Below are 14,917 nucleotides of genomic sequence, written 5' to 3'. Positions count from 1 at the left end.
GCCAGCCATGTTAGACATGACGGATAAGATAAAAAATATTACCAGATACGTTCTCAGTAGATTGCCCTCCTTTTCTCTCAGAAACAAGGGAAGGCCACAAAGTGCTGCAGATTTGCGTGTGATTATCCTGTGTGTCAGGATAGCAGTGGTCTAAAACACAAACAGGAAGCAGGAAAAACATGGACAAAGTAAATGGCTTTTACTACAACTAGCATTTGTAGTATGCAGTTATGTTTTTTAAAACCTCAAAATTTGAAGTAAACTGATGTTGTTACCCGTTCATCAAGTCTGTCTAGGAGTATTTGAGTTTCTCCTCCCAAGGCTCCACTTCTTGATCTATAGAGCTTTATCAATCGTGGTGCAAGTGAGTCCAAGTAACTAAGAAAGATCTGCCTGAGATCAACTCCAGTAACTCTGTAGAATTCTGCATATATCTGCAAAAAATATAAATAGTTCAAATTCACTACCCTAATGTTATGTTTGGGGATGAAAACATCCACTAAAATAAACTGCTGTAAAAATATATCAGATGATATATTTTGATGGATATTTTTTTACTTTTTATCACAGTCTTGGACATGTCAAAGATTATTAACAACATTAGCTTTGATGCATTTTTAGTTGTTTTTTTTTGCAGCATCTGATTAAATTTTTCTCCCTAATTTACTGTTGGTGGCTGTTTTTGCCTTCCATTATAACCACATTTTTTGACTGCACAGCCATGACACTATATAATCATGCATTCTTGATTGTTGCTGGTTTTCCCTGTTGGGAAGAGGTACAATTTGTGATTTTTACTGTTGATGACCAAGTGGCACCATTAACCCTTTAGATAGGCCTGTGCAAAGAAAGCTTAGTTTCTGGCTTTTTGTGTGTGTGTGTGTGTGCGTGCGTGCGTGTGTGTGTGTGTGTGTGTGTGTGAGAGAGAGAAATTGGTACAGAATACACCTCTGACATTGCTCTAATTCAATGCCCTGCCCGTATAAGACAGTGGTAGTGCAATCTAAGATAGCTGATGGCTTAGTGGTATCGTGTTTCTGCAGAAGTTTTCATTACATTGAAGGCACGCTTGAAAACTTCAAGTTATAACTACAGATAAGCTCTTATAGTGTTTGGATAATTAATACAGTACAGTATAACAAATAGACTTGCAACAAGTGGAGATGAGCAAGGTAAGCACTATTTGTATATACACTATAATGCCAAAAGTTTTGGGACATCTACCTTTACATGAACTTTAATGACATGAAACTTTAATGAAATCCTTAAGGTTTAATATGGAGTTGGCCCGCTCTTTGCAGCTATAACAGCTGCAACTCTTCTAGGAAGGCTTTCCACAAGGTTTAGGAGTGTATTTATGGGAATCTTTGACCATTGCTCTAGCAGCGCATTTGTGAGGTCAGGCACTGATGTTGGATGAGAAGGCCTGGCTCACAGTCTTCGCTCTCAAGTTCAAGGCTCCGCCAGTCAAGTTCCTCCACACCAAACTCGCTCATCCATGTCTTTATGAACCTTGCTTTGTGCACTGGTGCACAGTCATCTTGGAACAGGAAGAGGTCATCCCCAAACTGATCCCACAAAGTTGGGAAAATACAATTGTCCAAAATGTCTTGGTATGCTGAAGCATTAAGAGTTCTGTTGGAACTCAGAGCCCCCTCCGAGTGGACATATCACAGGGTGGAATTTTGTCTGTATCTATTACTCTTAGCTTTCCCAATAACCTCCACAATCTATAAAACTTAGCCGAAATAAAAGAGATCTCAGTCAACAGATGAGAAGAAGCGGGTTTCTTTATTCAGTCATGCAGTCAACACCATGCATATCTGAAGAGAGCAGCTGGTCTCTCCAACCCCGAAAAAGTCCCCTCTACTTATACCCCAGGCGCCCCGGGGCGCCTCCTTTTCTCTAATTTAAATATTTCCAGCAATTTCCCATTATATTCAGTGTATGGCTACTTTAGTCCCTCCTTCCTTAGTTTACATACGTTTTCCCAGTTCCCATTATTTTCGCATTTGTCCCGATACCGCCCCTAAATTGATACCATCCTCCCCTCGATGACGTCAATTTTCCTCCTCACCAGTTCCCCTTATTTTTAGGCTAAGTCAACCATTTTTTATAAAAATTGGCGCTTACTTATAGGCGCCACTTCCTTATTGACTTCATTTGACCATCACCTCTCAAAGGTGCTTCCTCGGCTCATCCTGACCTCGCGCGTTGCCCTCCACAACAATGTGTAAGTACCTTGCTCTCTTCCTCTATGTCATGATGACTTTTCTCTCTACCTACTTGATCTAAGTTTTTTTTGTTTTACTAATTTTAAACTAAGCTGTGCCATTAAACTGCCTCATATCCTTTTCCCTTTTCATCACTGTTGGTTGCTAGTATTCCTATGCTGTTGTCTCCTCTACCTGCCTGTCACTGTCATGTCACAGTGACCTGGCCTACTTCCCACACTGTGTTCCTCCTACCTTAGTACACGCTCTCTTTTGCTGACTACATAGTCACACAATATGCACTTCACTCATCTTCACTCATTTCCCATTACTTTTTTCTAGCTCAGTCAGCCCGCCGCGCTATCTTCCGGAGAAGTCCCAGGGGTGCTCTGCGACGCTATCGCCAGTATCAGCTATCCTGTTTGGCCATTGAACTTACTGGTTTCCTGGAGCACCTATCTGAATCCTCTATTCCTGAGTCTCCTTACCTTGCCCACCATATCGTGAGAGATACCGTCTATTTTGATCAGAGCACCCAATTTCACCCCACAACCTGTGATCAGTCTACTCAGACCTTCTACTGGCATTGGACACGCACCACCTCTCACGGCGTCCAGACTGAGGATTTCCCTGTTGAGATTTCCTCTAATGATTCTTCCTCTGACTCCTCTTCATTTCCTAATTCCCCTGACCTTCCCCAGCTTTCTCCTGAATTTGTGCCCATGCCTTACAGTGTTCATGATATTCCTCAGTCTTCTCCTGACTATTCACCCCCAACTTCTCCCACTGATTACTCTCCAACTTCTCCTCAGGATCCCGAGATTCCGTCTTCTACAACTGAAACTCCGGTCCCACTGATCCCATTGGATAGGCTGGCTGACTGAGTTGTAACTCCTAATGTTTCAATAAATCTCTCCTCTTTTCTGTTCCTTCAGTCCCAGTGTGGTTATTACGCTAGCATGCTGCCAATAATAATTCTGCATGTTTATTATAAAGACTATGAGACTCTATCTGATTATTATAGCTATTATTAATCAGAGTTAACTACTTACTGCGTAATAAATGGCTAAATTATTCTTGATAGATACACACTACTCTTTAGGCAGAATATTGCTAAGTCAGAGCTTAGAGCATTGAGTACATTAGCACTTAAGCTACTTTTTAAGGCTAGGTATATAATTCAAAGCTGGGTATATTATATTTTTCTCCGACAGTTCTTTTCACTGGAACTAAGGGGTCAAGCCCAACCCCTGAAAAACAACACCTGAATTGAATGATTTGGAGGGGTGTCCAAAAAAAACTTTTGGCAATATAGCAATATAGTATATTTAAGGAATTGGTGAGGAGCTGCTTTAAGACTGACCCTTCTGGACAATCTCAGTGAGTAGATATTGTGCAGGATATTTTGTTGTTAATGAAAGAAGAGACATTAATTAATAAAGAAGAGAACGATTGACTGTTTCTACACTGAGAATGTAAATGGAAAAGCTCAGAAATCCATAACCTTCTCTTATTTATGTCTCGAAAATAATAAGCACTGGGTTGGGATACTGTTACCATGGCAACAAAAACGTATGCTGTTCAGGAAATGGCAAAATTTTATGTACAAATATTTTTCTTGTTATTGTACAAGTAAAACAAGATTCAGTTATTAAAGCACAGCATGCACTTTTTATCCATTTATAGTTACATTTAGTCTTGTGGAATGTGAAGTTTATGCCTGTTATTGCTTATGTTACAGCAGTTACAAACTGCTCACCAACGCATGTCTTTAGACAGGAAGAAGAAACCCTGGAGAACCCGGAGGAAACCCCCGAAGCACCGGGAGAACATGCAAACTCCACATACACACAGCAAAGATGGGAATAATCTAATATATATTCAACTATATTACATATTGTGTTACGCATAATCCAAATATGAATGCTATTATAATACGAAAGAGATACCAGCCTGATATGACATTTTGCAGCTTGGCCAGGCCCTCATCTCTCTCCATCTCCTGATGTCGCACATCTCCACCGATAACATCTGGGCACACAGATAAGACAAAGGTTGCAGTATTTTGTACACATTTCATCGATTCGCATGTTCATTGACGTTCACAGAAAAGGTTACTGATGACATCATTTTGGGCGACGTACAGCATTAATTCCCTGCTGAATGCTGAAGGGCTAGGAGTGCTTCTAGAAAGTTCTCTTTATTGAATAACACCAAGAAAAATTTGTTGTTTATTCTAAAATCTATTAACACACACACACACATACAGACACACACAGACACCTTTACACACAGACACACACACACCTTTACACACAGACACACACACACACACCTTTACACACAGACACACACACACCTTTACACACAGACACACACACACACACCTTTACACACTGACAGCTGCATTGCTGATTTCTATTTTTCAAAATAAATCATTCAAATTTATCATAAGTGTGTCTTCATGCTGTATTTCCTCTGTTATTGTAACCTTTATAACAGCAGTAAACATCTCTCACTCTTTCTCGATCTCTCTCTCTCTTGCTCTCTCTCTCTTTCTTTCTCTCTTTCTCTAGCTCTCATGCTCTCTCTCTCTCTCTCTTGCTATCTCTCTCGCTCTCTTTTCCCCTTTTGTATAATTTGAGAATTTGTGGTTAGTCTGTCTATTTTATCTTTCTCTTCTCTTCCCAAAGCATTATGGGAAAACCATAACAGGGTAAATAACCCACCTCGTTCACATTCATTACTCCTGGGACATTACTCCAGGGAACAACGTAGTGGACATCAGCGTGCCGCCCACCACAGACGGGCAAAAGAGCAGCAAACTGCAGAAACCTGTAACCATGACGACCAACCATCACCCCTAACCCCACCAAGCCCTCACCACACTCCGCACTACACTCATCTCCCGTTTTCTCTCTATGTGTCGTGCCGCTGACGTTCGATTTATTTGTGTAATATATATTTTTCCTTTTGATAGCTTCTCAACTCACGTATGCGCACATACCGAGACAGACACTCGTACACACACATATTTCTGACGTGAAATAAAATTTTACAATATAAACGCTGGTGACGTCTGTTTGCTTAATGTGGTGGAAATAATGGCCTTCTTTCTGAACCAATGAGCTGAAGAAATCTAGTGGGCCTTATGAAGATTAAAATCATTCTGCTAGAGCAGAGATGCCCAAACTATCTGTACATACTAGCCATACTATCTGAGAAAAGAGGGAGGGGGAGGGGGGATGCCTTTGACACACATCGTCATTTCTAATTTAACATAAAATTTTTGTTTGTTTTATTGTTGACCTACAAAAGAGTAAACTGAAATGAAATGTAAATTAATCAGATTTTTTTTATGTACATGCGCAATTCAAGGTGCAGCGCCACGTGCTTTGCAACAATCGCCATCAATCAATGAGTTGCTTGCCAAACTTCAATTCGAGCAGAGCGTGCTGCTACGTCCTTCATCAGCACAAGAAAGCGCCACACGGGTCAGTTATCAGATTTCTGCTCTAATTGCTAAATGTGGAAGAGCATTCGCTACTGGAGAGTTCGTCAAAGAATGTCTTGAAATGAATTAATGAATTAAAGTGGGAGAAGATGGCTGGCATTACAACTGATGGAGCGTCAGCAATGGTAGAGAGGAAATCTGGCCTTGCTACTTTGGCGTTTCAGAAAGTCAGTGAATGTGGAGGAAAAGTATGTTTTTATTGTAATAAGTTCATTGAACTACAAAACTTTAGCTTCTGTCATTTTCACAGGGAGAAAAATATTTGTCTCATGACATAAAGGATCGGACCAATTCTACAGTATCTAGTATGTGTCACGTGTGTTAAGAGCCAACATGCCTCAAGGCATCATTAATCTCTAAGGTTAACACAGTATGACTGTCTTAATTATAACATGAAAGCACACATCTGGCTGCCCTAAACATTTCTGGTTAGTTGCGATGATGTAAATATGAATTTAAGTTCATAAGTTCATTTTTATATTTAAGAATATAAATTTAAGGGATGTGAAAAACTCAATTGGAAAGATATATACAAAAGAGAACATTAAAATGACATACTGTGAATTAACCTTCGATTGTTATCGGACTGGAAGATCATCAGTCATTACAGAGGTGCAATTATGCTGTTCAGAGTCTTTAAACAAAGAAAAATAGGAATTTTTAAGGGAAAATGTCGGTCTGCCTCACTGCACTGTGTGAAATAAGAGTCTACTGAGAGTGGATCCAGTTACTGTCCTTTTAAACACGTCACTAAGATGAACAAATCTATTTTAGGATACATTGAGTAGACCATTTTTGTAACTTGGTGCTGAGTGTCTTTTTAAACAACCTTGAATTAATGTGAAAGAAGGTTGTACAACGTTGTTCCATTTACTTTGTACTTGAATGTTTCATCACGCAAGCTGTTTTTTTCTCTGTACAAATCAGTATGCTGACCAAAAACCATTAGTCATGAGCAGAAATCTTCTTAGCTTGTTTATTGAAGATGCAGGACAACCACCTAGTAATGCATTACACAATGCATTACAGTCTGGAGGTCACTGTTGAGCTACTAGTAATAGTACATCCTTCTAAATGCAAGCTGAATTGAGAGAGCTTCTGTGTACTGGTTTTTGGACCAATAAGTAATATCTCTGTCTTATCTGGATTTAGTAATAGAAAATTATCGATCATCCAATCATTTATATTTTTGACACACCGAGTTAATCTAGACAATGTAGATATTTCATCTGGTTTAGAAGAGATATATAAGTGGGTATAACAATGGAAACTAATCCCATGTCTTCTAATGATGTTACCCAAGGGAAGCATGTATATTGAAAAAAGCAGAGGTCCCAAAACTGACCCTTGCGGGACCCTGTATTTCACTGCCATTACACCGGACAGTTCTCCATTTAGATCTACAAAATGCTATCGATCAGACAGGTAGGATCTAAATCATTTTAATGCCTGTCCCTGAATACCCATGTGATTTTGTAAGTGATCTATGAGGATATTATGATCTATAGTGTCGAATGCAGCACTAAGATCAAGTAAGACTAATATTGAGATGCAGCCTTGGTCCTAAGCTAAAAACAAGTCATTTGTGATTTTAACTAGCGCAGTTTCTGTACTATGATGGGGCCTGAATCCTGACTGAAATTCTTTAAAGATATTGTTTTCCTGTAAGAAGGAGCATAATTGAGCAGACACCACCTCTTCTAATATTTTAGATATAAACGGAAGGTTTGAAATCGGTCTGTAATTTGTTATTTCATTAGGGTCTAGTTTAGGTTTCTTAAGAAGAGGCTTAATGACTGCCAACTTGAGTGGTTTAGGGACATGACCTAAATATAGCGAAGAATGAATAATGTTTAGAAGAGGCTCTCCAGCTGTATGTATCACTTCTTTTAGTAATCTAGTTGGAATCGGGTCTAACAAACACGTTGTTGATTTAGCCGTGCTGACAAGTTCATACAGCTCTTCCTGTCCTATACCCGTAAAGCATTGTAGCTCTAGATGTGGAGCTTTAGGCTGGACTGGATCACAGGATGCTGTCAGAGGTTGAACATCCATTATTTTGTTCCTGATACTATCAATTTTTTCAGTGCAGAAATTCACAAAGTCCTCACTACTAAACTGTGATGGAATACTCTCTCTGGATATCTGATGTTTTGTTAGTCTAGCCACTGTACTAAATAAGAATCTGGGATTGTTTTGGTTTATTGCTATCAGTTTGCTCAGATGCTTGGCCCTAGCAGCTTTTAGAGACTGTCTATAGCCGGACATACAGTCTTTATACACAATTCTAAAAACTTCTAATTTAGTTTATCTCCACTTTCGCTCGAGGTTACGGGTTGCTCTCTTGAGGGCATGAGTATGACTATTGTACCATGGTGCAGGTGTCTTTAATCTCCGACCTTTTTTAATCGGATGGGGGCAACAGTGCCTAGAGTGCTGGTAAAAATAGTGCCTATGCTTTTAGTAACTTCATCTCGATCATCTGTATTTAGGGGTCTAGTAAGAAGTTGAGACAGTTCCAGCAGGTTACTCGTGAATCTGCCTTTGGTGGTCAGATTAATATTTCTACCAAATCAGTAACATAGCTAACATGGCTAATATGTTCTACAGGTAGAGTGTACACTAAGAGGCAGTGGTGGACCGTCAGGGCCAACAAGGCCTTCTCTGCTGGCCTAAACAGCAGTGATCTGAATCACTGACTTGCATTTTAATATATTTAATATATTTTTCCATTAATGTGTATTTAATTATTACCAATAGTCTATTCTCTACATTTCATAGCTTTTCTCTTGGTTGCGCTGCTTCCAGTAGTGTATATTTATGATAAGAGTATTTATCCAATCATAATTCAGCCAGTGGCTGACATCATGTGTTGCCAGGGTGAAAGAAATCTGCCTTAAGGCCTTCAGAATCAATAGTGCAGGCGTCCGTAGCTTAAAATAAGTGGCAATGAAATTGTTACATTAACCAAACAGATTTCGAGTTGGCGTCACTGGGGCCATCCAGCAGGCATACGATTACGTCAGCAATTTCCCGTCCTTTGATTGGATAATTGGAGTAGTCAGAGGCAGCAAACCGCACAAAACCGCACACTAAATAAAATATATATATTTTAACTCACAGTGGCTGACAGAGGAGAAGAAATCGATTTAGTTGCAGACATCCTTACAAATGCATTTTCAAGGTGGAGTGTAATAAAATTGACTATTCCTTGTGAGGTGTGAAATACTGTAGACTAATTTTGTTTTTACTTTGCTATTTAACGGTTGATTAGTATCTATTGCCATGGCGTCATAATGATGGTATAGAGGTGGATTCATTCAGGAAGGACACCAGTGAAGGCCTAGGTGTGAAATACATGGCCCGCCACTGCTAAAAGGTGATGGTCTGTGATATCATGGCTTTGAGGTAGAATATCTATAACAGTGACATCTGTTCCATGTGATATAATTAAATCTAGCGTATGATTAAAACGATGAGTTGGTCTAGTAATGTTTTGTTTAACCCCAAAGGAATTTAGTTAATCCAAAAATGCGAGTCCAAAAGCATTAGCATCGTCTACATGAGTGTTAAAGTCTCCTACAATCAACACTTAATCAATAGGTCTGAGAGTAGATGTGCAAACTCTTTAAGAAAAACAACGTAGGGCCCCGGGGGTCTATACACGGTGGCCAGAGCGAGATATAGCAGGGAATTATTATGTGTGTCAGTGAGTGCAACATTAAGGATAAGCACTTTGATTGAGTTAAACCTGGGTCCTGTTTTCTGAGTAACAGTAAGAAAATTGTTATAGATAGTTGCAACACCACCTCCACGACCAGTCTGACGGGGCTCATGCTTATAGAAATATCCTGACGGAATAGACTCATTCAGACCAATTTAGTCATTTGGTCTAAGCCAGGTTTCAGTAAGGCAGAGTGCATCAAGACTATAATCTGATATCATTTTATTAACAATAAGTGTTTTAGGTGGAAGGGATCTAATGTTGAGAAGCACAAACATTAGAAATAGTTTTTGGATGCTTATTTGGCCTTTTTCTGGTTTTATGGTGATTATATAATTTCGAGAGCTTTTAACAAATTTATTCTTTGATCTCACTATTCGAGGAACAGACACAGTTTCTATAGGACGAGCTTTGTGTGCACTTGTATCAGTATGGTGAGTTGAACCCTAGCTATTATAATTGTGATCTGAGGTATGACTTACCAGTCAGATGGTGCGTAGTGTCCTGGAAATGTTGTGCGAGAGGACTGCTGCTCCAACTCTGCTAGGGTGCAGGCCATTAGTATGGTAGAGCCTAGGATGCTCCCAAAAAACATTCCAGTTATCAACAAAGGGTAATTTCTGATCTTCACACTATGACTGTAACCATTCATTAAAAGCAAATAGCCTACTGAACCTCTCGATTCCTCACTGGAACGTGGGCAGTGGTCCTTACACAGTGATCCTCGTCATGGGTGATGTTCTGCGTACCTTCTCAACCAGGCTCCTGAAGTCGTTCTCCAGGATCTCTGATTTGTTTCATGCCGCGAATTTACCTGGGACAGGTGAGCGTCAGTCCGTGACGATTCCAACGTGGCTTTCCACTGTCGCACCTGGGCCTGCTTCACCTGTAGGTGGAAAAAAAAATGTCTGGCCAATTTCCATTGACCTCTCTCACCAACAGTGTTTCTGCCTGCAGAACTGATGCTCACTAGTTTGTTTTTCTTCACCAATCTATGTAAACTCTAGAGACAGTTGGATGTGAAAATCTCAGATCAGCAGTTACTCAAATTTCTCGATCCAGCCGGGTTGGCACTAACAATCATGCCACAGTCCGAATGAATGAGTTCACATTTTTTCATCTTTAAGATGAACGTTAAGCTCGTGACCCGTATCTGATCTCCATTATGTTTATGCACTGCACTGAGGCCACATGATGGACACCTGCACGAGTGTGTACAGGTGTTCCTAAAATACGTGCAGGCAGAGTGTATGTATATTGAGCAGGTTGCGACGAGTGTGAGATTTGGGTGATCTGGCTCGCGCCCTCACCGCTGTCCGTGCAGCAGGTGGCGCACGCGAGCGCCCTTTTAAAAGCCCAGCGAGTACGGAGGCAGCGCGTGACACCGGCAATTGTGCCGCGGCTGCTCGGGCTCGCCCGTAACGCAAATCGGCGGCGAGGAAAACGCGTGACAGATCGACGCCCTCTTTTTCAACGAGTTGCCAAGAGTGGCGCGGCGTCGCGAGCGAGGAGTTTGGCGCGTGCACGCTGAGCAGAGAGCGGCGGAGAGTTTTTTTGCTGCTGTCCGAAAGGTTACCGAAGTGCAGCCAAAGAAAGAAAGAGGAGGGGGAACAGGAGAGAAACTCCACACAGGATGTTCAGTATGCATCTGTCCCGTTTTTACCGTCGAGGTTTAACGGGTTTAGTTTAAAAAGTCGCGTTTGGACCTCAACCGATCAGGCTCTCTGCTCCTCTCGCGGTAATTCCGGCTGTTTAATTGGGACGCATCCGGACGCAGCTCGAGGGATCCAGGAGTCTCTGCGGTTTCTGCAGTTCCCTCACTGTCAAGGGGGCAATGAGAATTCCTGTCTTTTTGCATTGACAACGAAATGGGGTGAGTGAAGTGTGTGTGTGTGTGTGTGTGTGTGTGTGTGTGTGTGTGTGTGTGTGTGTATTGTGTGTGTGTGTGTGTGTGTATTGTGTGTGTGTGTGTGTGTGTGTGTGTGTGTGTGTGTGTGTGTGTGTGTGTGTGTGTGTGTACTAGTGCCTCAGGCGGGAGAAAATCTGTATCTAGGCAGATTGTTACAACTTGTTGTTGCTGTACATTATTCGTCTTCTAAAAAGTCACTACAGTCATCTACATACAGACTGTACATTACAGTCACTGTGCCAAAATGCAGTTTTTGCTTCTCAGAGTGTAGCTGTGTGAGTGTGTGTGAGTGTGTGTGTGTGAGTGTGTGTGTGTGTGTGTGTGTGTGTGTGTGAGTGTGTGTGAGTGTGTGTGAGTGTGTGTGTGTGAGTGTGTGTGAGTGTGTGTGTGTGTGTGTGTGTGTGTGTGAGTGTGTGTGTGAGTGTGTGAGTGTGTGTGTGAGTGAGAGAGACCTTTAGTTTTATTCAGTAAAGGATGCACAATGCATCAAGGATATCCCTGTATGGAAATATCAATACTATGTTTGTTTTTGTTTTATTCAACCACTTTTATTGAAAATTTTGTTTTTTTCAGCACTTTGCCTGACACTTGTTGACTTGCTGTTGCAGTTGTAATATGGGATTTTTATGACAATCAATGATAATAATAAAAAATCTCAGCCAAAATAATGCAAGCTGCTCTTTAACCCTGTCCCCATGTCAGAAAATTCCCTTCAGCTGCAATTGTCAAGATGAAACTTGACAGAAATCAGGGTGCAGGTTTAGATCCCAGTGAGAGGAGACAGTGGCGAGGAAAAAGCTTACTGAAATGAAGTGTGGAAGAAAAAAACTTGGGGAAGTCATTCAACCTAATCGCTCTTTTAACGTACTGTAGGTGGTTAACGTGATTGATGAGGTATTATAGCCGGCATGGAAGTGCAGCAATTAAACGGGAGACATGCTGTTGAAATATTACAGTGGAGTGGCAGACACATTTGAAACATAGCTTGTATGTTACAGCTGTACTTGAGTACAAATGCTGATTTGTTTCAGTGGATTATATCTGTCACACGCATGATATATACTATCACTGTATATATATAGGGGTGGGCGATATGGAAAAAAAATTAGATCACGATTTCTTCTGGAAAAATCACGATTCACGATTTTATCCCGATTCTTTCTCATGTTGGTTTTAAGACTGTTTGGCAAATTACAGAGCTACAATACAGCCAAATTAATGTCTCCATATAAAAATATAGCCTTTACCATTTGTTTTCAAGTATTTTTTAATCAAGTTAATATTAAATGCAAGTGCAACTCTGCAAATTAAGAACATTAAACAAGACTTGCATAACAATGAAAGACTTGCCATCACAAAATGAACAATGGTTTAAGAAATCTTACATTGGTAGTGGTAACAGTTGTAACAGTCAGATAGTTTATTAGACATAGATCCTCAGCAAAGAGGTTCAGAAATGTAAATAGCTTATTCTTACAAAGTTAAATAAAAATATTAACTTGGTCTAGTCAAATAAATGCAAGTTCACAGACTTTAGCATAACTCCCAAAATAAACATTGGCTTCAAAAGGTAAAAACAAACATACAAAATGTAAACTACCTTTTGTAATCTGTTAAGATTTTTTGAAAGTGAAGAACCAAAACAATAAAATAAAGGTACAAAGATATTTCCTGACCTGAGGCTTGTAAACTTAGCAGCTTTAGAACATATCAGTTTCTAAAAGAACACAAAGTACGACTAATCACAAATTTTTAGAAAGGAAAACCAGCTGATTCACTTTATCTGGCTTGAGAGTTGCCCTTTGGCAGGTGACAATGTTGCCACCAGTGCTGAAGGCTCTTTCTGAGGGAGCACTTGTTGCTGGAATGCATAAATACTTTCTAGCAAGTTGGCTAACTCTTGGAAAGTTTGCCTCATGGACTCTCCACCATTCCAGTGGATCCATGCCACTTTCTGCATTTGGTGTGGACAAGTAGCCCTTCAATTCCCCTTCTATTGCTTCTTTTAGAGATGAGGAAGCTGATGTTGTGGCTGCAGATGCACTTACAACACCTGAGGCTTTCAAAAAGCTGGCAAGTGATCTCTTTGCTTTCTTGGGTGGTGTCTGATCTTCATCAGGGTTTTGTGATGTGGAGGTTGAGGTACTAGAGGTAGGCTGCTGATTTGATGATACTGGATTCTGTATGGTCAGCAAAGACTCCAGCTCAGACACAGCTCTGGTTTGTATTCCCTCAATGTATTGTGTTTTGAACCTGGGATCGACAAGCGAAGCCATATCCAGCAGGTCATCAGCGGTGGGGTCCTGATATTTGTCACTGAGGTATTTGAGAATGGTAGTCTTCATTGTTTTTGTTAGTTCAGTATCCTCATCATTCAGGCTCAAAATGTTGACTTTCAACAGGTGAAGCACTGGTTTTACATAAGATATACTCACATAGTCCTCACCTGAGAGTGCATCAGTAAAGTCTCTCAGAGGACTCGGAGCCTTTTTCATAGATTCCATCACGTCAACATCCTGCCATGATGGGACTAAATGCCTCGTCTTCCTGTCTGCCTTCAGGACCTGAGAAATCGCCTTTTCCTGGTCAAGCACTCTCTCGATCATGTTGAGTCTCGAACCCCATCCAGCTTCTGCTGAGGTAGCTTTAGGTCAGTTTGAGCATTACTCAAGTCCCTCTTTTTCTTCCAGCTGAACGAGAATGTACTGATGGCTTTCTTGCAGACAGATGTTACACGTTCAACACGAGGGTCTTTGGCACTTTTTTCTAACAAAAAAAGAATAATGTATTAAATTAGATTTAACCTAATGCACAATGTAAAATTTAATTTACAAATGTTTATATTATAAAATTATATAATTTTATTGAAACCGTTTAGATGTTTACCTAAAATGTTTTATTTCATATACAAAGCAATTACATATAACAGTGCAATTATTATTATTATTATTATTGCAAACTAATCTCATAATTTTACTCTGTTCAATGTTCTTAATGTAATTTTTAATTTATTATTTACAAACATTTATTATGAACAATATCCTGAATGGCAGAGATGATATTTATTTTTAGTTGCACTCACCGATAGCTAGGTGAAGTCTGTGCCCAAAGCATTGCAGACGAGTCCAGCTGTTAAGCTCCAACGCCTTCACCATATTGGCCCCGCTATCTGTCGTCATGCAGGTCATGTTTTCTTCTTTCAGTCCCCAACCTTCAAGAGCGTCCCTAAGGCCTTGCGCTATGAGTTCTCCCGTGTGTGGTCATCTGGGAAATATGTATATAATAAACAACTTCCAGTCATGAAGCCAGTGTATCGTCAGGCATAAATAAGGCTCTGACGTACGGCTAGACCATAAATCAGCTGTTTATAAAAACAGTTTATAAAAAAAATCAGTTTATAAAAACTTTTACGTTTTGAATTGCATGTTGCATCTTGCTGCGGCACTCGGAATAAAGCTGTGGAATGGCCGTGGAGGAAAAATATTTGCGGCTGGGTATTTGGTAACGTGGATCTACGACTTGTCTCTCGATGGCTACATCAACACACACACACACAC

The 14,917-nt window shown here is 40.3% G+C and overlaps 1 long non-coding RNA gene across 1 annotated transcript; it reads right to left on the bottom strand.

Moving 5' to 3' along the window:
* On the bottom strand, positions 1–10,317 carry LOC131371156 (uncharacterized). Its single transcript, XR_009207503.1, has 3 exons — positions 9,934–10,317; positions 276–434; positions 1–150 (listed from the first exon to the last, which is right to left on the bottom strand). It is a non-coding gene; the product is annotated as an uncharacterized LOC131371156 (long non-coding RNA).
* Positions 10,318–14,917: the final 4,600 nt, after the last annotated feature.

This window comes from Hemibagrus wyckioides, linkage group LG20 (assembly GCF_019097595.1).
Source record: "Hemibagrus wyckioides isolate EC202008001 linkage group LG20, SWU_Hwy_1.0, whole genome shotgun sequence".
Classification (NCBI taxonomy): domain Eukaryota; kingdom Metazoa; phylum Chordata; class Actinopteri; order Siluriformes; family Bagridae; genus Hemibagrus; species Hemibagrus wyckioides.
This window is presented reverse-complemented; position numbering and strand designations above follow the sequence as displayed.